Source organism: Chelonoidis abingdonii, chromosome 20 (genome assembly GCF_003597395.2).
Source record: "Chelonoidis abingdonii isolate Lonesome George chromosome 20, CheloAbing_2.0, whole genome shotgun sequence".
Lineage (NCBI taxonomy): Eukaryota > Metazoa > Chordata > Testudines > Testudinidae > Chelonoidis > Chelonoidis abingdonii.
The window spans coordinates 17,602,414-17,628,031 of NC_133788.1; the positions used below are offsets into that span (position 1 = coordinate 17,602,414).

Sequence of the window (25,618 nt, forward strand, 5' to 3'; positions counted from 1 at the left end):
GTACAACAAGAGGCAAAATAGGTATAAAAAACACAGGGAAACCAACCTTCACATGTGAGGAGAGAAAATACTAGCTTGCTTTAAGCCCAGAAGTCTTCCTCTCTTGTGTTAGGTGAATAGCTGATTTATCACAGGGGTACAACAGACTAGATATACTATAGGCTGCATAGATTACCATGGTGCAGTCATGGGATGAGACCTTTTGGTAACCTCCACCCCAACACCACCTCGTGTAATGAACATAAAAGGTTTTTAATTGAGGGCGTTGTGCAGCTGGCATTCTCGCTGACTTTTTAGCTCCCAGACTAACTAAACACAGGTTGTGCTGCCTAGTGTCAACCACACAAGGCTAATCCAAAGCCTACTGAAGATAATGAGACTATTTCCATCGATTTCAGTGGGCTTTGGATCAGGCTCCAAATGCTGGTGCAGACCAGGCAGTTTTGGGATGGACTGCTGCCTACATAACAAGTGTCTGCTCTTGTCTCACTCAGTTTGTGATTTCAGTGCTGCTCCGAAATTAACAAGCCTCACCAGAAGTAGCAGCTGTTGATTAGAAGCATGTGAAATATTTAATACATGAAAAAACTACAACCAAAATGGGGGGCGGGTTTCCTGCTGTTCATTATGAATGTAAAAATGAACACACTTTTGTGAAAAAATTGGCTAAATAATAATTATGTCTCTTTTAACTCTTTTATTTTTCATCCATATCACTGTATGATGGATCAACTGGCAGATGAGATTGGGTTTTTTTTGTTTGTTTGGGGCTTTTTTTAAAAAAAAGAAGTAACATTTTCAAAAACGTGTCCATAGGAGCCAAAGTCCCATCTTCAAAAGTGCCTAAACCATTTAGAAACCTAACTCCCATTGGAACTTAGGCTCCTAAGTGACTTTGGGGCAGATTTTCAAAGTTATTTAGGCATGTAAAACTGCACCTAGGTATCTAGTGGTATTTTCAAACGCCACTGGGCATCTAACTCCCATTGAATTCAATGGGATGCAGCATTTCTGAACATCAGGCAGTTATATTTAGATGACTAGATATGGATTTAGGAATCTAACATGAGGCATCCCAGTTTGAACATTTCAGCCTGTTATTTCTGTAGAAATATTTAAACAAAATCCAATGCAACTCCAGTTTAACTCCTTTCATTCATATGCCAAGCAATTTGCTAGATCAGGGTAGGCAACCTATGGCACGCGTGCTGAAGGCGCACGCGAGCTGATTTCCAGTGGCACTCACACTGACCGGGTTCTGGCCACTGTTCCGGGGGGGGCTAAGCATTTTAATTGAATTTTAAATGAAGCTTCTTAAACATTTTAAAAACCTTATTTACTTTACATACAGTAATAGTTTAGTTATATATTATAGAATTCTAGGAAGAGATCTTCTAAAAACATTAAAATGTATTACTGGCACACGAAACCTTAAATCAGAGTGAATAAATGACAACTCAGCACACCACTTCTGAAAGGTTGCCGAACCCTGTGCTAGATGGTGTGAAGAACTCTGAAGAGGTCTAATTCAACATTCCTGTAATGCTATAACAGGATGACCTTTAAGACAAGGCATGTTTTCAGTGTTATACCCAGAAAGTATTCAGTTCCCAGGCATCCAGATTAAAATATATTCAATATATTGATGTTCAAGAAAAAGCTATGGCTGAAGCTGCTGCCCAGTGACCTGAACTTCTGTGTCCAACTGTTCAGCTGCTGCACAAAGTTAATAGGTCCGCCACATTGAGGAAAAATCACTCAGACATACCCCATGAGACCCACTGTTCAGTACAAATAAATACAGCTGCTAGGACCCAGGTATAATCAACCACCATTTATTGGGACTCTCTGAGCACCTGACTATTAGAATGTTAGGAGGGGGTTACCGAGCTTTGATGCACACATGAGCACGGTGTTTCTAGGCTTGCACAATCATTAGTCTTTACAGTTCCCACAATAAACAGCTCTTGCATTGTGCAGGAGGAGCAGGGTTATTTATTTCTTCTAAATGGGTCCTGTGCGCCCTTTCCTTACACATCAGCTGGCAGACAATAGCAAGGGATTGATTAAACACAACATCCAGGCTTTAAAAACATGCAGCAATGGATGGCTATGCAGGGAAATTCTTTAAACCTGACTTCTTTTTTTGTTCCTTTTTAAACAGGAATATGCAACCTATGTATCACACGAACCACTGAAATGCCTGCCACCACCACCAGAACCGATGGGGTCCTTTGCATTATATAGGGTGGCAGGTGGGTGGGTGGCTGGGTGTAGGGGATGCGCTGCCTCATGTTCCATCTGATAAAGTTTTCATTGTCACGCATAACATCAGGCTTTGGGAAGTTTAGCTACATCAACCATCTGAATTGCCTTCGCCTAGCTGCATATCATGCCTGTTTACTAATCTAGTTTATTAGACAAGTCTACTTATATACTGTGGAAGCTCATAAGGCTAGTGACCTGAAATTCAATGAGGAATGGAAAGAAAAAAGGCATCTGCAAGTCAGTCATGGTTCAGTGTGGTTTTTTTAATCTGCAGGGAGCTCGATCTCCAGAATGACTAATCATGAGCAATTCCCAGTCATTACCTCAGAATTCAAAACACCACAATGTGCAATGTGAAGCCTCCCTCCTGGTACGTACATACATCCTCTCCACACAGACAACCACAAAGGGCAGAGGAGTCCATCTCACAAAGGGCAAACCCATCTGGAGAGCAAAGCACGGGTGAAAACCAGCGTTCACTGACTGAGCAAGGAGATGAAATAGCACCCAGGTGAGAGCTTCCAGGACCCAGAATTGTATGACAAGGGAGTGGGTGTTACTGACCCGAAGAAGAGCCAGCATCATCCTAGACTCAAAATAAACAAACAACAATACCCTTTCCCTTCCAGAGCACCTCCCATTTGAGGATCTCAGACCACTCTACATCCAGTATTGAAATAAGCCTTATGATACACATGCCAGTAAATGCTTTGATATTATTAGCCAATTTAATTCAGGTATGGGGAACAGTGGCACAGAGAGAAAGTCCTAGTAGCACTGGGAATAGAACATGGACCCTACCTGACTCCCAGTTATGGTCTGTAGCCACAAGACCACCCACCCCCCATGCCAAAACCAATATGCCCTGGTGTGTTCAAAATCAAGTAATAAACACCCTGTATCAACATCCCAAATACTATTTTTGATCGATTGCAACTGAAAGCCAGGGGAAAAAATATATTGTATCTAAAGCTATTCAAATATTTACCTCCTTCTCCTCTCTCTTTTCATTACAGCAGTTACTGAACATTTAAAACATGCTAGCCAGATTCTGAAACTCCATATGAGTGACTTGAGAGACTGACAACGTACTCGATTGTCCTTCCATACTCATCCCCCCTCCTCGAAACGTATTTGCGTTAACATGTAACAAGCGGCGAGAGTTCTGGTTTAAAAGACTGATCAGATGAGTGAATGTCACAGACCCTCAGTAGCTGCTTCACAAGCATGCAACCTCACCAGCTATCAAATGCAGAGGTATCTCTCGCTGCTCTCAATGGTTTTATTGGAGCAACAGATTCAATTGCTCGCAGATCAAGTAAATAAATAAATACATAGCTAAGCACAAAGACAAGCTGGGCAAACACAAAGATCCAAGATAGCAAAAATATTAGCATAGACGTTGAGTAGACTGATAATTTGCAAAGGCTGACACAGTAGAATTTGATCAGATGTCATTTTCCCTCACGCACTGCCCCCAAACCTCCAACACAAGAGCCCCAGAATAACCAACAGCAGGTCTCAATTGCTAAAAGCACTAATGTCACCAAGTACATGGTAAGTTATTCTGTTAATTAAACAGAGCTCAGTGCAACTGCTGATGGTCAGCAGCTCCTGTTCCTCGCACACCCCATAAGCAGAGGTCAGGTTTAAAAAGGAAAAAAAAAAATTTCATAAACCTACCAAGTCCTACCTGTGCCTTATGAAAATCCTCAGCGCACTGAGAATTCCTATTTCCTATTAAAAGCAAAAACCTGTCGGTCTGCATATTCCCTAAATGCTCCGCGGTCCTGCAAGTCCAATGCAAGGCAATAAAGAAACTCATTTTCAGGAGAGGAGGCTGCAGCTGAATGAATGGAAGTGGGGAAAGGAAAGGAGAAGGGGAAAAAAACATCAAGGAGTCCAAAAGTGTATTAGAAGCAAATTTGGAAAGAAATCAATGGCATGTAATTAGATTTGATTTTTCTTCACATTTTGTTTGGCTGGGGGTTATATATAGAATCTCTATATAAAAGGAGTAAAGAGATTAAACTGTAGAGAACAGGTGCCTGATCATGAGACTGTGGCCACTAAAGCATGACAGTTCCATCATCGCTGTCAGGTGGTGCAACATAAATAAATAAATAAATACAAGAGAAAGGAGCACTGGGAAGAGAGAGGGTGGGGTTTTTTTTTCCTTTAATTACTGCTGAGTCTCCCTCCCACCCCCACCTCTGCCCGTGCAAAAGCATCTAGTCAGCAGGAAATAGGAATGTGCTGGAATTGCAGAGCTGACTTCTTCCAGGTACCGTCATTGGAGCAGCATGCCCAGCCGCCTCTGTGTGCCTTCAGTAATTCTCACCCATGCATCTTCCCTGGAGCAGTGTGCCCATCTTCCCCCATACCCCTTTGGCCCAGCCTGCCCCATGTACCTCAGCTGGGGCAGCGTGCCCAGCCTCCATCACAATACCGCACACTCATTTGCATCATCACGTGAAGTAACTCCACTAACGTCAACGGAACTAAACTCAGATAACAGCAGTGTGGGAGGAACACCAGGCCTAGTAACTCCTAGTGAGTTACTTGAGACCAAAAAATCCAACTTTGGAAAAAGATAAAGTAGTTTTAAGGGTGCCTTCGATTCATTAATATTCCATCCAGGACCAGCAGCCGAGGAAGGAAATGGAAGAGTAGGCTAGAGAGGTCAGGATGGCGGTAGTAAAGACTGAGGCAGCAAAGGAGAGGCATGAAGAGAGGTCTGATTTATCAGCTTGATTCTGCAAACATTTAGCACCAGTGAGTACTAAGTGGTATGGCTCAGATCCTCAAAGGCATTGAAATCAATGGGAGTTAGGTGCCTAAATACCATGAGGATTTGAGCTATGTGCCTTCCGTGGGACTCTCCAGGGCTATCAACGGTTCACCCCCCTCGTAAGTGTTTGCACAATGTGGCCTAGAAATTTTTTTTTAATGTGCAAGAACTTAGGGGTGCCCCTAAAACCCATCCCCATTGATGGGGGGGAAGGGAAGGTTGCCCACGATAGGACTGCGGGATCAGGCCCATATTTCATAAACTGAATGTTACGTCATTTACTAAAGGACAAGGTGTCGGCTCCTACTCCTTACTCACATTGCATAGCACCTTCCTCTGCACACCAGTCGTCTGATTCCAGCCCAGCACTTGCAGATTATGGGGCTACTCAGCATGAGCACAGGTGACAAACAGTAAATATACCTTTGTTTGATTTGTCGGTACTTATCCTAATCCTGCCATGAGTGATCTCACAAAGGTCAAAATTCTACACTATCGGCCAGATTTTCCAAAGTGCACTGCATCCAAAGCTCCCACTGAAGCTAACGGAAGCTGCAAGTGTTCAGCATCTCTAAAAATCAGGCCACGTCTTATGATATTTATAGAGCATATTATAGAAATAATCATTACAGTTCTACAACCCTCCCTGGTAGCTAAGCTGGAAATCACCCAAAGCAGGAAAAAAACATAGCTAGAGTATCCCCAGGTCCCACCACGTGCCTTATCCTACACCTCCTTTTACCCTCCTGTTGGACACTTTTCCTGCTACAGCCCTGTCCGTATGCCCCTTTGTCACATAAACTGTAACTGCTTACACCTTCTTGCACCAATTTATAGCAGTTTATTGATGTGAAAATTACACCTGCTCTGAACTGGGCCCTGGGTCCCTCTGAATGGGGGGAGAAATACTTTCAGATATATGAGGAATCTAAAGGTAAGTGCTCTGTAATATCCCTACCCCTGAGCATACTAGATCTTCCAAGGAGATCGAAAGACCTCCAAGGTAATCCAGAACTTCCAGTTCCTCCTAAGATGATCTAGAACCCCACTCTGTATCCACACACAACACACTCCCCAAACCAATACAGAATCTCCCTGCATGCATGCACACGCACAAACACATTTTCCTAAAGCGATCCAGAATGTATGCATACATTCCCATGGTGGTCCAGAACCCCTCCAAAATGATCCAGAATACCCAGGCACTCTGGAGCAATGGAGTTTAAAAGGAACTTCCTTACACACTGTCATCTGGGAAAGCAAGAAACAGGAGGAGGATTGCTCAGTTATTGTGGCTCTGAGAGGGTGGCGGGTGTTTGGATGTTGATAACTCTTTCTCCTTCACTTGCAACCACTGCATTATTCCTAAAGTCACAGATTTTAAGTACAGAAGGGATCATTATGATTATTGAGACTGGCCTGAAGTAGTAAGCTTGGAATTTATGGGCTCCGGGCCCAGCTTTATGCATCCTTTCCTAGACCAAACAGCATTTTTGTCCCAGTGTGTTGCATAACAGTGGGATTTCTGGGGGAATCTACCCTGCAGTGTCTACTCTGACCTTTGTGGTGCAGAATGACATTAACATACCATGTTTGAGCTCCATGCGGAAACAGCAATCTGTTGTTTTGATAGACAGGTTACAAGACTGTACAGACCTGAGAGTTGTCAGGTTCCAAAAACACAGGTCCCCATCTTTTGAGCTGAAAAGAGAATTTATAGATTTTAAAGGACCATTGTGATCATCTAGTCTGACTTTTTTCACAGGCCATAAAATTTCACTCAGTGATTCCTGCACCAAGCCCAATAACATGTGATTGAAGTAGAGCATATCTAGAAAGAATTCAAGTAATGGAGAATCCACTACATCCCTTGGTAAGATGTTCCAAATACTAATCACCAAAAACGCTGTTAAAATGTGTGTCTATATTATTCACAGTAGGATTAGAGTTCATACCATATATCATTTGTGGGCTGCAGTCTGTAGGGGGTGACATTACCCATATTAGGAATGTTTCAAGAGCCTGTCAGTTTAGTATCTCTTTTTCTCTCACACACTCTTAGGCACATCTGACTTTTCATCTGTTTTAGGGCAGTAACACACACTCAGAGTAGTATGAGTTTAAAACTCTCATTGGAAGGAGATGCTGTTATAATATTCTCCTACCTTCCATCGAAGTAGTCATCTGCATCAGCACCTCCTGAGTTACCTGAGTGAGACATGGGTCAGTTAAGTATCGTTGAACTCCACTTCCTTTACAGTCTAATGGGAAAAAAAAAGAAGAGTTCTTGTGATTTGAAAAGTGACATTGGTAAATTTCAATATGCCTTAAAAATATACAGGCTTTTTCTAATTCCCTCACACACACCTGAATCAGGGAGTTTTATGTTACGTTTTGACAATTAATCTGAACTTCTGCCTTTGATGCTGACCTAGTTTGCAAGCTCTCTAAGTCCTCAGGACGCTCTCTTTTGGCACACACACAATTATTTCCTATGTAAATACAGTCAAATGTGAAATGCTGAAAAATGTTCCACCCTCCCACAATTGAATTTGATAAAACCCATATTGACTGTAAACCTCAGCAGTCCTTACACACTGACACTTCCGCTTTAAAAAAAAAAAAAAAACTTAGCATGTTTTCACCTGCTTACTAAAGACCTTTCTTCAGATAGACATTTTGACATTGGAGACAACATTCTTCCTACCAAACTTAAAGGAACAGACAGAGACTATTGGAAAAGAGTGAATAGGTCTGAAAATCTCCATATTTCTGATTTCTGCTGCAAGCTCTCTGGTGAAATATATTTATACACACCTCCGTATCTTGATATAGTAATTCTTTGTGTAAATATTTATCTAATTCAATTTCCTCAGAAAACATATGATCGCATTAAATGATAAAAGACATTTTCATATATACCCCCAAAAATATGTATCCCAAGATAATTTGACGCAGCTGTAAAGTTCTTGTAGTATGTAATTCCAAATCAGCATATTTTCATTGCTTTATGCAATACTTTGCATTCAGATAGCAGGGATATGGGATGGAGGAAGAAAAAGACACTGCCTAAGGTCAAAACAGAGAGATAGTTAGTTCCTTCTCTCCACAGTACAAGAAGTATTTGTGCATCAATTTCTTTTTCAATAATTGTATTCTCCTGTTCTGCAAGATATCACGGGCATTTTCCTCTTTAAAATATGTTATGTATCAAGATATAAAGGCCTGTGTGATTATACATGCATATGCTTGATTCTCGTTTAACTTAAAGCTCCTTTTACCACTCTGGCAGTATAAAGGCTCCCCATTGAAATCCATAACATCAGCAAATTGGAAGAGTTAACAGCTGAGAGTTACTTAGATTATAAACTCTTTGGGACAGGGACCAACTTTTTGTTCTGTGATTGTACAGCACCTAGCACAATGGGGTCTTTGTCCATAATAAAAATGCTAAATAATAATGTCCTACAGAGTTGTCTGAAGATGTTATAGGGTAACAAAGTCTGACTTGTAAGGTGGTGTCACTATTCTGATTTCTGCAGTCCCTAGGCATAGAAAGGTTTAAGGTATGTAACCTCAGAATTTCCTTCAACTTTCAGTTTAAATCATGCCCTTAACCATAAATGCTAAAAAAAATAAAACCTATGTTTAAATTATAATTCACACAAAGAGAGAGAGATACTCTGATATAGGAGTGCTCTATAAATGAGACATGTCCATATACACACAAAGAGTTTAATGAAATGCCAGTAGAGGATGTTCAAGAACATATGGCATAGTTCCCGATTTTTGTAGGACCAATACAACTTGTGTCCTATAAATGGCTTCTTGTGTGTATTCTTTTCATGGCGGTTTTAACCTATACCATATGACAGAGACAGGGAGGTGAAGTAATATCTTTTATTGGACTAACTTCTGTTGGCAGAAGGAACAAATTTCAAGTTTCACGGAGCTCTTCTTCAGGTCACAGAGTAGCAATATGATAAACTGCACAGCCACATGAAAAACTGCATTTGAACATGCATCTTTGATCACCTCCCATGCACTCTGCTCACTAATCCATCCCACCAGGATTTACCATAACACTCCAAACTACCAAGCAGCCTCAAAGAGATATCTTTTTTAAAAAAAATACATCTGACACAAAAATGTTTCCTTCTTTCTTTCCCAAAGGTGAAATTTTTCAGCTTTTCAACATGGCACTGCTTCCCCTGTTTTACATCACAGGCTAGCTAAAGTTCAGGATCCAAGGGGTTGTTAAGGTTAGGAGGAGAAACTGATGCTGGAGTCAAGTCTCTTTGATGCAGTCCTGTCTATTCATAAAAAAGGTGTCAACTACTGTTTCCCTAAACACAACAGGAATCAAACAGCAGGTGACAGTTTCCTTGCACACAGTTCCAAACCACTTTCCAGCCAGCCCCTAACCCAAAAGCTCTCTCTCCTTCTAGGCTTTTCTCAGGGCCACATGCCCCGTGCTTGTCCTTTGCATTCTGCTGCTTCTCTCTCAGCTGTTTCTTCTCGTGCTTCTCCAGTAGAGACAGACACACACCTCTCCACCAAATAACACCCAACAAAACCCCTGCACCCACATGTGCCTTTGTTTTGAGTGGTGATATGTACCTGTGGTTTGTCATGGTCATAAAGTTTAAGGCCAGAAGAGACCATTGGATCATCTAGTCTGACCTCCTGTTCTGGGTGGACCCTGCTATAATTTAAGCTACGTGGTTCTGTAGAGGGGCTTAATTGTTTCTTACATTTATTTATAATGAAGGGTGGATGCTACACCCACCATTTTCAGCAAGTTTTAACTCAACCCATAACTAGGGGTCCACCAAATTCATGGCCATTTAGAAAAATGCATCAAAGTCCATGAAAGCTGGTCTCCCCCTGTGAAACTGGTCTTTTGTGTGCTTCTACCCTATACTATATAGATTTCACGGGAGACACCAACATTTCTCAAAGTGGAGGTCCTGACCCAAAAGAGAGTTGAAGAGGGGTTGCAAGGTTACTTCTGCACTGCCTTCAGAGCTGGGTGGCTGGAGAGTCATGGCTGTTGGCTGGGCGCCCAGCTCTGAAGGCAGCACCCCACCAGCAGCCGCACAAATATAAGGGTGGCAATACCATACCGTGCCATCCTTACCTCTGTGCTGCTGCCTTCGGAGCTGGACAGCCAGAGAGTGGCAGCTGCCTACTGAGGGGCAGCTCTGCAGCCTGCAGCTATGCCTTCAGAGCTTGGCTCCAGCAGCCCAGCTCTGAAGGCAGCACCGCTGCCAGCAGCAGCACAGAAGTAAGGGTAGCTGTACCATAGTCCTCCTACAATAACCTTGCAACCCCACATCCCACAACTCCTTTTTGGGTCAGTACCCCTACAATTACAACATCATGAAATTTCAGATTTAAGTAGTTGAAATCATGAAATTTAAGATTTTTTAAATCCTATGGCCATGAAGTTCACCAAAATGGACCGTGAATTTGGTAGGGCCCTATCCATAACAACATGTAATATTTGTTTTTGACCTTGAAGGTCCAGAGATGTAGAAATCCAAGACTTTAAAGTTGGGACATTTCTTATGTTTAGATGACCTATTGTAGGTAAATTGGGTAGCTGTTTTTAATGTATTAGCGATACTTTTTTCTTTCCTGCAGAGATTTGTAGAATTGGTCTTGTGGCACAAATGAGTCAGGCTTTACAGTCAGAGCTATACAAAAGCAATCATCCCAATACTTGTTTTTAAATTCACCTACACTTTCCTAAAGTATATGGCAACTATAGAAAATGTGATGGGAGATGTGCACACCAATACTCCTTCAGGATAGCCTGTTGAACTCACTTGAGACTTGCAGCACGAGTGACACTGCTGTCCCAAACACAAGCTGTCAATACCTTTATATCACACTACACTATCATGTGTACCTTCTCTGGATATTCAACAGGACTGGGTTGGATCTAGCGTTCATCTTCATGATTTAGAGACAATGTCGTAACTCACATTTAAACACCTGGTTGAGAAACAATAGCAGACCTGAATAAACCAAACTCTATGGGCTATTTATAGAGCTGGTTCTGCCAACTCTGTTTCTCATGACTCTTTATAGGGTTACAAGGCCACGCCACCTTGCTGAGAACTTTTCGAAATGGAGGATTCACAGCCCAGGACATCTTTTTTGTATGAATATCCAGTTAGAGATCTTCCTTCTTCACTAATTTCTCTTAAGAAATAAAGACAAACCTGAGCTGCCACGTTCACACCAAGACCCAAACTTCACCATAATTAAGGGTGCCCAGATCTGGGGGCTTGAATTAGGGCTCAATGCTAAGTCGATCTTACCTGAAAGTCCATTCTGATGAACAAGGTAAAACCTTTGCACTGCTTTGCTTTGCCATTTTGGACAGAGGTTTAGTAGCAAACATATACACATCTTGCTGTATCAAATGTCCCCCATGGTATGGATCTATAGAGGTATGAGCAACCTTAGCATATACTGTATATCCACTGATACCTGGCATCTTCGGACTCTCTTAGACCAATCTGATCTAAGGTCAGACAGGTGAAGTCACTCACACCATGGGTATAGATGGATGGCTATCAAACAAGACTCTGTCCTCAGAAGTTGCAGGAGAGGTTTTTTAAATTCTACCCTTTAACCTTGAAAATTAACCTAAAATGTTGGCTGCTGTACACATGACTTACTAAAATAAATTGCATCCTTAATTATGAGCACCCTCCGTTCTTCTGTGCTTCAGGCCACGTTGGATCAAAGGACACCTCCCCCTTCTAATGAGTAGTTATTGAACATGTTAATAACAATCAACCCTAATTAAATACTCAGCTGTTGAGAGGAGACAATGTTTATCAAAAATGCAAGAAGAGGGGAGTGCATCTTCTGTTTTCTATAATTAGTTAACAATATTCCCCAGGCAGTGCTTGGAAATCGAACTTGGGTTTATTCACATCTGTTTCTCACACACACACAAAAGATACCCCACTTTTAGTAACCCTGTAACCTTATCATAACACTTAGGCAAGGCTGCAGACTAAAGATACAAACAGCATTTCTTTTCCTTCATAGCCACAAGAAAAGTCGTGTTCAGTTTAACTGAAAACTTTCCCCTCTTGTTTTTATGTTTGTGTAAATCAAGAGTAACTCTGCTAAAGACAATGGAGTTCCGCTCATGTAGGTGATGTATGTGAAATCAGAATAAAAGTCAATGAAACAATGGCATTTGTTGGATAAATCTCTGACACAAAAGACTATGGGTCAGAGCCATGCCTGGTGTAAATCAGAATAGCTCTAATGACAATGTCAAATTACACCATCTGAGGATTTACCCCCAAGAACTCAGGAAGTTTTGCCGCAGGATTAAAACTGAAAACAATAGCTAATGTACCGCACAAATAACTCCCTCCCGCGCTGCTGAAAGGACGATGTGTTCTCAAGTGATGTTATTGCATCCAAGTTCCCTCCACTTCTGACTGCGAAGTACAAAATCTGCCATGAGTTATGCTGGAAAGTGCAATAAGCTCAGCTTGACTGTTTAGGCAGCCAGTCACCCCTTAGTTATGTCTCCGATGCAATGACAGATGACTGAAAGCTGCAGCTGCTATGGGGCAATCAATAAGATTTGTGTAGGGAAAAGCATCTCTCCACCACACCATGAGCACCGATGGCACTTGGTAAATAAGTAACCCTTCATTCTGAAAGATGGGCCAGGTCTTCAGCATGTGTAAATCAGCATAGTTTCATTGGAATCAATGGCGATATACTGATTTACATTTGTGGAGAACTGGGCTCTATCTTCTCCTACTATAACATGTCAATTAATATGGATCCAAATCCTACATTCCTTACACTGTACTGGCCCTATATTGATTAAATCAGTTATTCTCAAGCTTATCCTCAGTCGGATCACCCCAGAACACCTCTTCAATCTAACCAGGACCTTCTCCCATTTAGAGAGGCAGAAAGGACAGAATGATCGTGATCCTTTGACATCTAAGAACCCTGGAGCTAGAGCAGGGGTTCTCAAACTTCATTTCACTGCGACCCTCTTCTGACAACAAAAATTACTACACGACCCCAGGAGGGAGGACTGAAGCCTGAGCCAAAGTCCAATCCCCACTGCCCCAGGCAGGGAGGCCAAAGCTGAAGCCCAAGGGCTTCAGCCCCCCAGGGAGCATGTAACCTGAGACCCGCAGCCCAGGGCCAAGCCCTCAGGCTTCGGCCCTGGGCAGTGGGTCTCGGGTTTCTGCTCTGGCCCTGGGCCCCAGCAAGTCTAAGTCTAACCCACTTTGGGTTTCCAGCCTACAGTTTGAGAACCAGTGAGCTACAACATACAATGGTGGTGAGAGGCCTTTTGGAAAAATCAAGGACTCAGCAAATAACCCCAGTAAAATCAATGGCAGCTATGCCTGAGTAGAGACTGCAGAACTTGGGCCATGTTATTTTCTCTACAATAGAATTAAAATCTCTGATCTGTGAATGAGGCAATTGCCAGATTTTACTGTATCCACGAAAGACTTTGGTCTTAATTCTGTTCTCAGTTACCCCAGCATAAATCTGGAATAACGCCACTGAAGTCAATAGAGTTATTCTGGGTTTATACTAGTGTAATGGAGATAACAATCTGGCCCATAGGGAAGAAAAAGTCTAGTCAACATGCACATACTGATATTTATTTGATCTGTAGAAAGTAAACTATGAAAATAAAGCTTAGGCTTTGTCTTCACGAGGTTTTTTCCATCAAGATAGCTTGATAGCGAACATGCCTCAAACCACATACAATGCCCCTCTTCAGTCCTGAAATAAAATGTGACACCCCAATGATTATCACTTCAAAAAAGATATGTTTTTACATTCAGATACTAATGCCATATAAAATTTAGTGGAGATAAAGCACTGTCATTTCTACCTTGCTGTAGCTTAGGGGTTGGCAACCTTTCAGAAGACGTGTGCTGAGTCTTCACTTATTCACTCTAATGTACGGTTCCGCGTGCCAGTAATACATTTTAATATTTTTAGAAGGTCTCTTTCTATAAGTCTATAATATATAACTAAACTATTGTTGTATGTAAAGTAAATAAGGTTTTTAAAATGTTTAAGAAACATCATTTAAAATTAAATTAAAATGCAGGGCCCCCCGGACCGGTGGCCAGGACCTGGGCAGTGTGAGTGCCACTGAAAATCAGCTCGCATGCTGCCTTTGGCACGTGTGCCATAGGTTGCCTACCCCTGCTGTAACTAGTCAAGGTGAATCTCAGCTGTGGGGTATAAGGCTGACCTCAACTAGCCACATCAAAGTAAAAACTACCTGCCTTGTCTGCAAACACATCCCTTTTCTGCAGTGAAGACAGAACCTTAGATAATCAGTGAGGTGTCACCTTTTATTTCTGGGCTATAGGGGGAGATTTTGGGTGCTTTAGGGTTTGTTTGCTTCTTGCTTGAGCACCACCTTAAGCCTGTTCATTACTCACATTTTCTGCAGTTCTTATGCTAAACTATCCTCCCATATACACAACTGTAAATCCAGAGTAACTCTTGAAACCAATGGAGCATCTCCACACTTACTTACAGTCAAGTGGAAGGAGAATTTGCCCTTCATCTGATGCTACACCCCGGAGTGCAACGCATGAAAGACACAAGCATCAGATTGCAGATATGTGAGAAATGTTTAGATGTGACTAAAATCAAAACACACAAAAGGCAAGTGACGATGCATTCCTCCTCCTAAATGTCAGCAGGAGGCCCCGCTCTCTCTGTGTGCATGTATAATGGGGCAAGTCTGAGAGACAAAGCATCTGTAATGATGAATTTCCTTCTACTTCACATTCACTTCTTGCAGTGTACTTCACCTCAGGTGACTAGGTAAGATCACATAAACCCACCGCCTCCTTCCATCTCTTAAGGTACTGAACGTAACACTCATCCTGCTAGTTAGAATTCCTGACTGCAGATGTCCCCCCAAATTGCAGAGATTCCCATCCTCACTAGAGAGCCCAAGAGCCTAGCTACCTCCATGGTGTAAGAGCCAGCTTCTGGACTCTGAAGCCAGCAACCCGAGTTCAACTCTCTGTTGGACCTCGATATTTTTTTTGTTTAGACTGTACACTCTTTGGGGCAGGGGCCATCTTTTTGTTCAATGTTTGTACAGCACCTAGCACAATGGGGCCCGGTGTGTGACTTAGACATCAACATGCTACCACAATACAAATACATTATTAATTATTATTATTATTAATAGAAAGGTGGAATATAGAGCAAGGCCACTCCCTGGAGTGAAGCTGACAGAACCAAGGACACGCCCACAACTACTCTTGGCATCTATACCCGTGTGACCAAAGTTGCCCAGGTGCAGGTTGCTTCAGAAACAGAACAGGATTAATGTAGAAGCAGGAGAGAAACCAACAGTGGAACTATTAGAAAGGAGCCTTCTGAGTCTATCAGTCTATGAGTAGAAAACAAAATCCACACGTGTGGTTGTTTAGTGTCCTCTGTTAAATGATGGTAGTTCTCAGCCCATTTTCCAGAAGTCCATGTCACCCTACTCAGCATAGTCCACACCATCATAAAAAGGCCAACTATCAGTCTACATGAATATTCGCACCAATCTTGACACCAGTACAGCTACACCCGTGCCTAAAATTCTCAGAGAATAGATGAAATGTCACTGGGCTGATCCCCAACCTGGGGACTTCTCCTCTTTATTTCCTGATTACATTGACTCATTTTACCCTCTTGTTTTAAACACTAACATTTAAGGAGGAGACCATGCTGACTGCGACTCTGTTTCTTTTCCTGCTGAGTCATTCCACAAACTCACATACGCACCCCCAAAGCCCAATCAACAGAGCACTTTAAGTTTCTCATGATTTGCTCAGGGGCTCCAGAATCACCAGGAAAACTTAACGTAAAAACTTCCTTGAAGCAAACTGAAGTCCAACCGGAAATATGCATAAATGGGTGAAATTACTAACGGTTTCTGGGAAAGGGTGGAGAACATCGTAGACACAATCCCACCACTGCCATCACATTGAGCACATTTCCCTTCTCTCTGTTTATTCATTCATGAGGTGCGTTTTGCTTGTGAGGGCAGCTACTCCTTTCTTTATCCCCTCATCCACATTCCTAATCCTGTTTGTCACCTCAAAAGCAGTGAGGAGGTGGGAGGACCAATGAGGATTATGATTTATGAGGCGGGTAAAGAGTAGCTGAAGCAAATAAACTACTGTAAGCTAAAAAGGTCCTATTTGTATGCATATGTTCTGGGCACTTAAGGGGATGTACATCTGGCCAGAATCATTTCCATGGCTGTGGGGCTAAGGAGTTTCCGTGAGTCATGATTCCGAGAGGCTACTATATACCTGGTGGGAGAAGCACTCGAATTTGTTAACTTTTCTCACCGCCCAGGAGCAGAATTTCTCTCCACCAAGCCCCACCACTGTATATTAAGGAGGAGGTAGGTTGGGAGAGACACAGGAACTCCCTTCAGTCAGCAGAGAATGGAAACTTTCACAGCTGATTGACAATCAGCAGGAGGGGGAGACTTTAAAGGACTATGTGGTTTGACTCTTGATATCTCTGTGTAGCCCAGAATCCAGCTAGGCTGAAGGTAACCTCCACTCTACCCTGCACAGGCATGGCAACCCACCCTGCAAGGTTCAAGTCCAACCCCTTGTCTCTCATCTTCCACCTCCTGCTCCAGCAGGTACGAGCTGCTAAAGGAAACAGGGGCACTCATTTCCATGCAACTCCTGCAATACAGAGCTGCAATCCCCATCCTGAGGAGTGGTGGTAGTTCCCCTCTTCTCCCGTTATACCCATCCCAACAGCCTCAAGGGAAATGGGTCCCGGGGGACAGTCAGTGACTTTTGTTCATATCAAGCAGCAGTAAGATCCTTACCATTCCCTCTAAGTAAGAAACTAAGAGCCAGATCTTGATGTCATTTATGACTGACTTTAGTGCAGCTATTCCAGTATTATAGAATCTGGCCTCATGGCAGAAGTTTCCTAGAAACTGGCAGGCTATGTATAGATGCTAGTTTTTAAACAGGTTCCTTGACTGAGGAAATAAATTATGGAAGGAGAATTTTACAGGTAATCTTGTACCACAACAACACAATATACTGGTCACTACAGAATAACTAACCTTGAGACCGCATTGCGGGAGAACAGTACATGATACATATCTGATTATACCTGTGCCAAAAGCTTGGAGGGAAGGAGCTAAAGATAAAAGGGGGCGAAATGTACATAATATTCCTCACGTCATGTTAAAAATGAACCCCTCCACAGCACAAAAATAATTTGAATGCAAATTTATACCCCTTTAATTCTACCGCTATGATCTTTGGAGGTCTTCGTAAACAGAATGGGCAGACAGAGCCAGCTAATTCCCCTCTGTCTCACATTATTACCAGCTTAAATATCTACTCAGCAACTGAGGACAAGAGTTAAAATTTCCCTAATGGAGGGAAAGTAAGATGATTAGTGTTCATGCGTATTTGAATACCGAATCCAAGAAAGGGTTCCCGATAAGAAAATGGTGTTTTCATTGGTTTGTACATGAATGCAAAACAACAGGAACAAAATAATTCTTTGTTATACTTTATGCTCTGACATTTATACTAGGCCTACTGAACATTCCCCACATTACATCCTCTTCTATTAAATACTGCTAGCCTTTCTGAATATTTCCCATGCCACATTCACTCACTTTAATAAAACTAATGTTACCGAACATGCCTCCTACTGCATCATGCCCTAATAACCCAACGGAATGCTTTTAGTATTGTCCACTGACCAAAACTACTGCCTCCTCTGAATACTGTCTACTCTGACATGGATACTATAGACCTATACTGCAGACTTTTTAATATTACCAGCTCTTATAAATAGGTACACTGTCATGCACACTTTCATGCCAATACTACTAGCCCTTCTGAATACTCCCCACACTCCCGTATTAATAGTTAATCTTATTAAATACTCTACATACTCTCATGGTCGTGCAAATTAACTGTACTGAATATTCTCCATGCTACATAATCTCCCACATTAATGCTACTAATCTATTAATACTTCATATATTGCATATTTCTTAATACTAAAGGTTACTAAATTTTTCCCATGTCTATCCTACTAGCCCCATGCTGTGTGCTCCTATTAAGAGTACTAGCCCTTATGAATAGTCCCCCATCCTGCACACACGTTAATATTACTAGCTCTCCTAAATATTGCCACTTTCAGGTACAGCAAGTCACATATTATAGACCATTACACTTGAAGTTCAAAGTGACCTCAAGTTATAAACTGAAATATTTTGTTCCCTCTGCTGCAGTGAAAAGAAGTTAATATGTTTGGGGTTGGGTCAGGTCATTTTACAGAGTCTAATCCTTAGAGACACCACTCTGCCTTCAACCCCCCTCCCACGTACAGCCAGCAGACGTTTGTTCCCATAATAGGACCCTGATAGCCAATTCAACCTGTCAATACTCGACCCAATCACCATGAAGAGAGCGCACATTCTTGCTCCAAGCATCACTGCTCAGGCTCCTTTCCTAATCAATAGGCAGCAGCCACTATTGATGACCCTGTTGGGAGTTTCATTTCGGTTTGTGCTGGGAGATGGGCCAGCGTGTACAGCACCACACTCATTGGCTGAAGCTAAGAAAAGAAAAATGACATTTGATAGGTACACATTTTTCAAAAATCAGAGGGCAGGAGCAGCATAAAGTCTTGTAATAAACTTTCCAATGCTAATAATGTTGTTGGCAAAAAGAAATGTCAAACAAGAGTTTTGAGGTTTGCCTTGAGAAGCAAAGGCTTCCTTAACACATCTGTATCACCAGGGCTGGCTTTAAGCCGATTCCCTGGAATCGGGCCCCACGCCTTAGGCGTCTTTTTAATTTTTTAATTTTTTTTTTACTCACCCAGCAGCGTGGGCTGTGGGGGGGTCCGCTCTGGGTCTTCGGCTGCATTTCGGTGGCAGGGGGTCTTTTGATGCCGCAGAAGACCAGGAGTGGACCCCCCGCGCCAAAGTGCTGCCGAAGCCCCGGACCACCGCCCAGTATTCGAATTGGGCCCCACCGTTCATAAAGCCGGCCCTGTGTATCACCATCCATTGTGTTTCAGCCATTGCATCTGACACAGCTTATGACTGACAAGCTACTGGTAATAAAATACACTGGAAAAAATAGATTAAACTTCATAGTGGCGCAGTGGTAACTATGAGCTCTTGGTCCTGCACGGTTCCTGATAAAGATGTCTGCACCTTGCATTTCCTCTTTGTCTGGAGGTTTGGGTAGCTTTACTCTAAGAAATCATCTGGATGGAAAGCTCTCTGCAAATCAGGATTTGACTTGTCTTGGTAAGCTTAGAGAGATTACAATAATTGGTAAAGGATACATTTTATAGTGCTCCTCAGCTGAGGATCTCAAAGCATTTTTGCTAAGACTGTGCATTAAGCCTCACCACGCCTCTATGAGATCAGTATTACTATCCCATTTTTACAGATGTGGAAACTGAGGGGCAGAAGTTAACTGACTTCCCTCAGGCCACACAGCAGAGCTGGGAACAGCACCCCGATCTCCTGACTTCTGTGACTTCAGTGGCTTTGGATCTAACCCTAAAATGGATGCTGTGGTTTACAGGCTAGTGAAAGACTGACACAAGAGTGAAATTCGCCCTTGCACAGAGGACCTGCACAAATCCTATGTACCACTCAAGTCTTCAAAATAGCCGTTGTGCTGGCCCTCTGAGAATCTCTCCCTGAGCAGTCACTTGAAAATATCAGCTGAGTGGTCAACTGTACATCTCCCACTAAAGGGGCCTGATTTTGTTTTAAATGGCTTAGCGAGAGAGGACCTAGATGAATCATGGTCCTGTATTAGGACCATAATGAAAATGTCTTTCTCAAATTAAATTTCATATAATGAATATGAATTTCTAATAAAATACTATTTTTTTAAACTAGGGTCTTTCCATAAACTGCAGTTTTCATAAATGATTGACTAATGGAGCTAGGACTTTTTTTTTGTTAGAAGACCAATAAAGCTAAATGTGTAGCTCAGTATGTATTTTATGAAAGGTTCTGTTTATTTTAATATTACTGTAAGCCAAGGGTAGGCAACCTATGGCATGCGCGCTAAAGGCGGCACGTGAGCTGATTTTCAGTGGCACTCACACTGCCCGGGTCCTGGCCACCGGTCCAGGGGGCTCTGCATTTTAATTTAATTTTAAATGAAGCTTCTTAAACATTCTAAAAACCTTATTTACTTTACATACAATAGTTTAGTTATATATTATAGATTTATAGAAAGAGACCTTCTAAAAACGTTAAAATGTATGACTGGCACGCAAACCCTTAAATTAGAGTGAATAAATGAAGACTCGGCACACCACTTCTGAAAGGTTGCGGACCCCTGCTGTAAACTAAAGCTATTCTTTTCAAGACATCAGAGACCTTTTAAATAGAGCCTAACCAAGGACAGAGGTGATGGATTTAGGGGCAAAGCAGCAGGAATCTGCATTTACTTTTAAAGCAATTATTGGAGAGCGTACTTTCTATAATTAAAAAAGAGATTGCTCTTTTTTGGGGACCAAAGCCATGATTCGGAAACAGCTGCTTTCCCACCCACACAGAGCCTGGAAATGCAGCTGACCTATGCTAGAAGCCAAGATGGCTTATGCCCCATCTTTCACTGTGAGTGACCAGCTCTTTACTGACACACCAAGAACTCAACCAGGGACCAGAATTAAAAGCATGAGTCTCTACAGTTTGCTCTGTAACTTGTGGACTGTACCAAACTGACATCCTCTGTGGACCAGACACAAAGCAGGACACACAACACACATTGACCAGTGGATCACAAGAGTAAACAGCCAAACTCTCAGCTATCCATTGCGAGTAAAAATTTCAGAATATGGCCCATAGTAGCTGAAGAGTAAGTGCCTCCGAGAGAAAATAAATGCATCCTATCTACCTAGCTATGAATCCATCCATCAAGGTTCTTCTATTGGCATACATCACCATAGTATTCAAGTGCTTACTCCACTCTAATTCACCGCTGACAACATACTGTGGAATTTGTATTTTTTTTAAGCTGTGGTATCAACTGGGCTGTTTGAACAATAGTGAGCTGTATCATGATGCATGTACCTTTGCCAGGTGAGGGTACACGCTTTTATAACTTCCTAGGCTTGTGGCTTTAGTATTACTGATTTGTATCATCAGGATTCGGAAATAAATACATTGCCCCTACATTCCACTGTGATATAGCCTAAATACCTACAATATTTCTGGTAGCAAACAATCTCCAAGACTCATTTCTTAGAGCAGCAGCAGATGGTCAAGAGCATTTCCTGAAATTGAATATTATAATGAATTTAGGATAGAAAAAATTTACATAATAATCTTTTTTAGATTCTGATAGTGAAGAAACCTACACAGAAACTGCTTCTTTTCAGCTATTTGAATTAAAATATAAATCCTCAAGTACTTTCATTATAAACAAACTGCTCTCTATTTCGGATCCATGAAAGGAACTGAAAAATTAACTACCCAGTAAAGCTCAAGGCCACATGTCATACTTAATTCTTCTACAAGTTAACTCTTGTGACCCTTAGACTAGGCTCACCAACTAGAGAGGGACCGGAATGAGACAGCAAGGAGCTCTGGGTGCAGAGGACTGGACTAGATGACCTCTCGAGGTCCCTTCCAGTCCTATGATTCTATGTATGTCAGAGCTCAAATGTAATTTTGCCTGTTGTACTTTTAGGTTGAGAACTTAATTAAACCTAGCAAATCACCACTATATCTACAAAGAGTATGCTCCTACAGGCCTTCCTCGTAGGACTATTCCCAATGATTTTCAAACAGAGTTGGAGGAATTACTCACAGGAGTAATTACTTCACTCATTGAATTGGGACCTATTCTGGAGTTGGATGTTGGCCACAAATTCTCTTGGAGAGTCAAACTGTTAATTAATAGCCCGTGAAGAAGGAAAAATAAAACCTTAACAGAGTGATGGCGAATAGGAAGGGGAATGTTGTTTAGTCATTAGAATAGCTGGGAATAGAGCACTAAGCCTCACAGGTTCAGCTCCTCCCTCTGTCACTGACTTTTGCCCAGGTGTGGACAGCATGATGGCATCTTTGCTCTTCGCGGTATTCAGGAACCCACCGGGCCCCACTTCAGTTATGTGTGATGTGGATGCTGATAACACCTCAGAGGTGTGTTGCCTTCATTAGAATGTGGAAAGTGCACAGAGATCACTGGCTGAAAGGCTCTGCATTACTGCAAAGTAACCTAATTATTACAAATTATGGAAGATATGAATGCTCTTCAGGGCACTCATAGGTTCATAGACTCTAGGATTGGAAGGGACCTCGAGAGGTCATCAAGTTCAGTCCCCTGCCCTCATGGCAGGATCAAATACTGTCTAGACCATCCCTGATAGACATTTATCTAACCTACTCTTAAATATCTAGGTTAGATAAATGTCTATCAGGGATTCAAATTACACAACAGAACTCTACAGCAATAGGATTTGTAAAACGCAGTCAGGGAGTGGGAACAGCGCAGCATGGATTTGCTTGGAGGCAGGTGGCTTTTCAACCTACAAATACAATGAAAAACAGGCCTGTGTGTCAAGAATATTCTTATTTGTTTTTCTTAACAGGGACAACTATATGAAAGGTAGCACCAAGCACTAATGTTCAGTTTAGAAAAAAAGCCCTGAATGGCCTCGGGTTGTAAGAAAACAAAAAGCCCAGAATGGTAATAGGCAAGGAGAAATGTAAAATGGAATCCAGATTTGAACTCTAAGGTTACGTCTATATTGACCCACAGTTCCAACTACAGGGGTGTGAATAGCAATGCGCACCAAAGTGCTCCCCTGTAACTCCCCCATGTGGGTGCTGTGGGCAGTTAGTTCGTGTTAACCTAATCCTCTTCAAACAGGATTAGAGTAATGTGAACTAGGAACCTCTTAGTTCGTGTCCACAAGGGGGAGTTGCAGTGCAGCACTTTGGTGCACACTGCTATTCACACACTCCCATCGTCTGAACTGCAGGGCAGCGTACACATGACCTAAGACACTACGCATCGCTCTTAGACTGCAAGCTATTTGGGGCAGGGACCATCTTTTCATTGTGTGCACACATACCCAGCACAATGAGGTCTGATCCCTGATTGGGGCCTCTGGACACTACCACAATACAAGAAATGAATAATAAATAGCAACAACCACACTGCATGGATACTACTTTATTGTCACTGGGAACCACCATAGGAACATAAGCATTGACTGATTTTTAACACATGCAAGCAACTTTTGGAGGGCTTTTCCCAGAAAGGATAGAAACCAGGGATTTGGAGCAATCAAATTTTTGAATTGCTCTGCTCCAGCTCTGGGCAAAAACCTACAGTCCACGCTCCAGCTCCAGGCTCTGCTCCAAAGCCCTGATAGAAACAGAATGAAATCCATGAAATTTAGTTCTAACATTATACTAGTACTTAGTATTTACATCAACTTTGCACATTAAAGCACTGAGTAATTAATAATCCTGACATCACCACCACGAGGTAAGTGGGTAAGCATCATTATCCCCATTTTACTGACAGGGAAAGAGACAGAAAGGGTAAGTGACTTACCCAAGGTCACGCTGTGAATCAGTGGCAGAGCCAGGCTCAGCAGTCAGACCTTCCTTGTGCCCATTCCTCCAGAACACACTTCCTTCCATAGAAATATCACAATGATGCTATAAAAGGTATCTGGTGAAAGGGATGTATGCAATGCAGTCTAGGCTGAAACCTATAAACAAGGGACATCTGACAGTCTAGTGTAGCCAGTCCTCTGGTTCTTTAAAGGGTCATTTCTCTACAGCTGTAAAGATTTCCAAACTGACGTCAACGGGTCTCACTCAGGAGTGTTTATCTTCTTAATAGGCTCTGCACTAAACAGTCATTACATGGCAAAGAAATTCCTTGAGTAGCCCATGTTCCGTCTTCCCTCAAAACAGCATTCCATAACTAATTTCATTTCCATAAATACCACCCCGGCTGGCAAATAATTCTGAAGTGCTGTTGCTCCTCCACAGTGGCATGTGGATTGTAACTAGGTCACAGGTGCACCAGGGGGATGGTGATGGAGATGGCACTACTGAGCAGGGGCCCAGGAACAATCTTGCCCTTAGTATGCAAGGACCAGGTGCCAGAAACTGCAGAGGAGGTGCAGGGGTTGAGGCTCGTATACGGACAAGCAGCGCTGGGCCAGCACAGAAAGGATCATATACTGCAGCCTATGAAAGCGTGTAGCAAATGGCAAAATGCACTCTTACAGCCATTGTGCCTTCTTCAAGCACAAGCCTGTTGGCGCTACCGCCAAGGGATGTACCTGCACAATGCTATTACCATGGGGAATGTCTTCTAGTCTGAACCTAGCCCTGATCAGGTCATTGCTACCGTTTTAGGTTACAATATGAAAAATCAAGAGTATCATCTAACCCCCAGCTGAGGTGGATCGACCAAGACTGCACTCAGCTACACACTGTCTCCTTTTTGTACTCCCCCAATTGGTCTGTCTGTCAGTACCCATAAGTTGGCTCTTGTCTTATAATTAGATTGTAACCTCTCTGGGGCAGGGACCATTTTTTGTCCTACATTTGTACAGCACCTAGCACCACAGGATCCTCGTCCATAATTAGGGCTCCTAGCACTACAGTAAAACAAAAAAATAATAATACAAATGCCAGGAGACAAGGGTGTGGCTTTAATGGTCCTTTAACGTTATCACAAGTAATGACATCATTTTGCTTGATTTATCAGATCAACTTTTAAACATGCTGAGGCTGAAGGAACTGCTACAAGTCAAGCTAATATTTCTAGGTACATCTCAGTTAACTTGGTCTCTTCATTTGCACAAACTGAGCGGGGACTGAAAGATATTTGGACTAATTTTTAGAGGCACAGATCAGCCCCAAGGTCCCACTGAAATCAGCTGGGGCTGCAGGTGGCTCAGAACCATGGCAAATCAGCCACATTTCTCTCATTCAAGAAAAGAACACCAGTTGCTGTCTAGATTATTGAACCACAGTAATGTCCTCCCAAACGGTGGACTGGCTCAAAAAAACCTACCTTTATTGGATGCTAACTGGAAGCGAGAGGGAAGCTTCTGAATTTGCCATTGGTTTGTGCTGTTCAGTTTGTTTTTCTCCATCTTCTGATTAGCTGACCACCATCGCTAGCAATAGCAGATTCTAGCCACAGGGGGTGGAATATGCCTGCTGATCTATCACAGGCCACGTCTACACTACGGGATAATATCGAATTTAGCTAAAATCGGTTTTATAAAACTGATACTATAAATTCGATTTCATGCGGCCACACTAGGCACAGTAATTCGGCGTTGTGCGTCCATGGTCCGAGGCTAACGTCGATTTCTGAAGCGTTGCATTGTGGGTAGCTTTTCCGTAGCTATCCCATAGTTCCCGCAGTCTCCCCCGCCCCTTGGAATTCTGGGTTGAATCATTATTGTCGCGGGTGGTTCTGGGTAAATGTC

General features: G+C 42.4%; 1 long non-coding RNA gene across 1 annotated transcript in view; it reads right to left on the reverse strand.

The window, feature by feature from the left end:
- Window positions 1–25,618, reverse strand: part of LOC142045785 (uncharacterized) — an 87,283-nt gene that overhangs the window by 47,622 nt on the left and 14,043 nt on the right. The window contains exons 2-3 of the long non-coding RNA XR_012654655.1: window positions 7,225–7,320; window positions 6,648–6,760 (exon numbers count right to left, since the gene is read on the reverse strand). This is a non-coding gene — a long non-coding RNA (uncharacterized LOC142045785). The remainder of the gene's footprint in view (window positions 1–6,647; window positions 6,761–7,224; window positions 7,321–25,618) is intronic.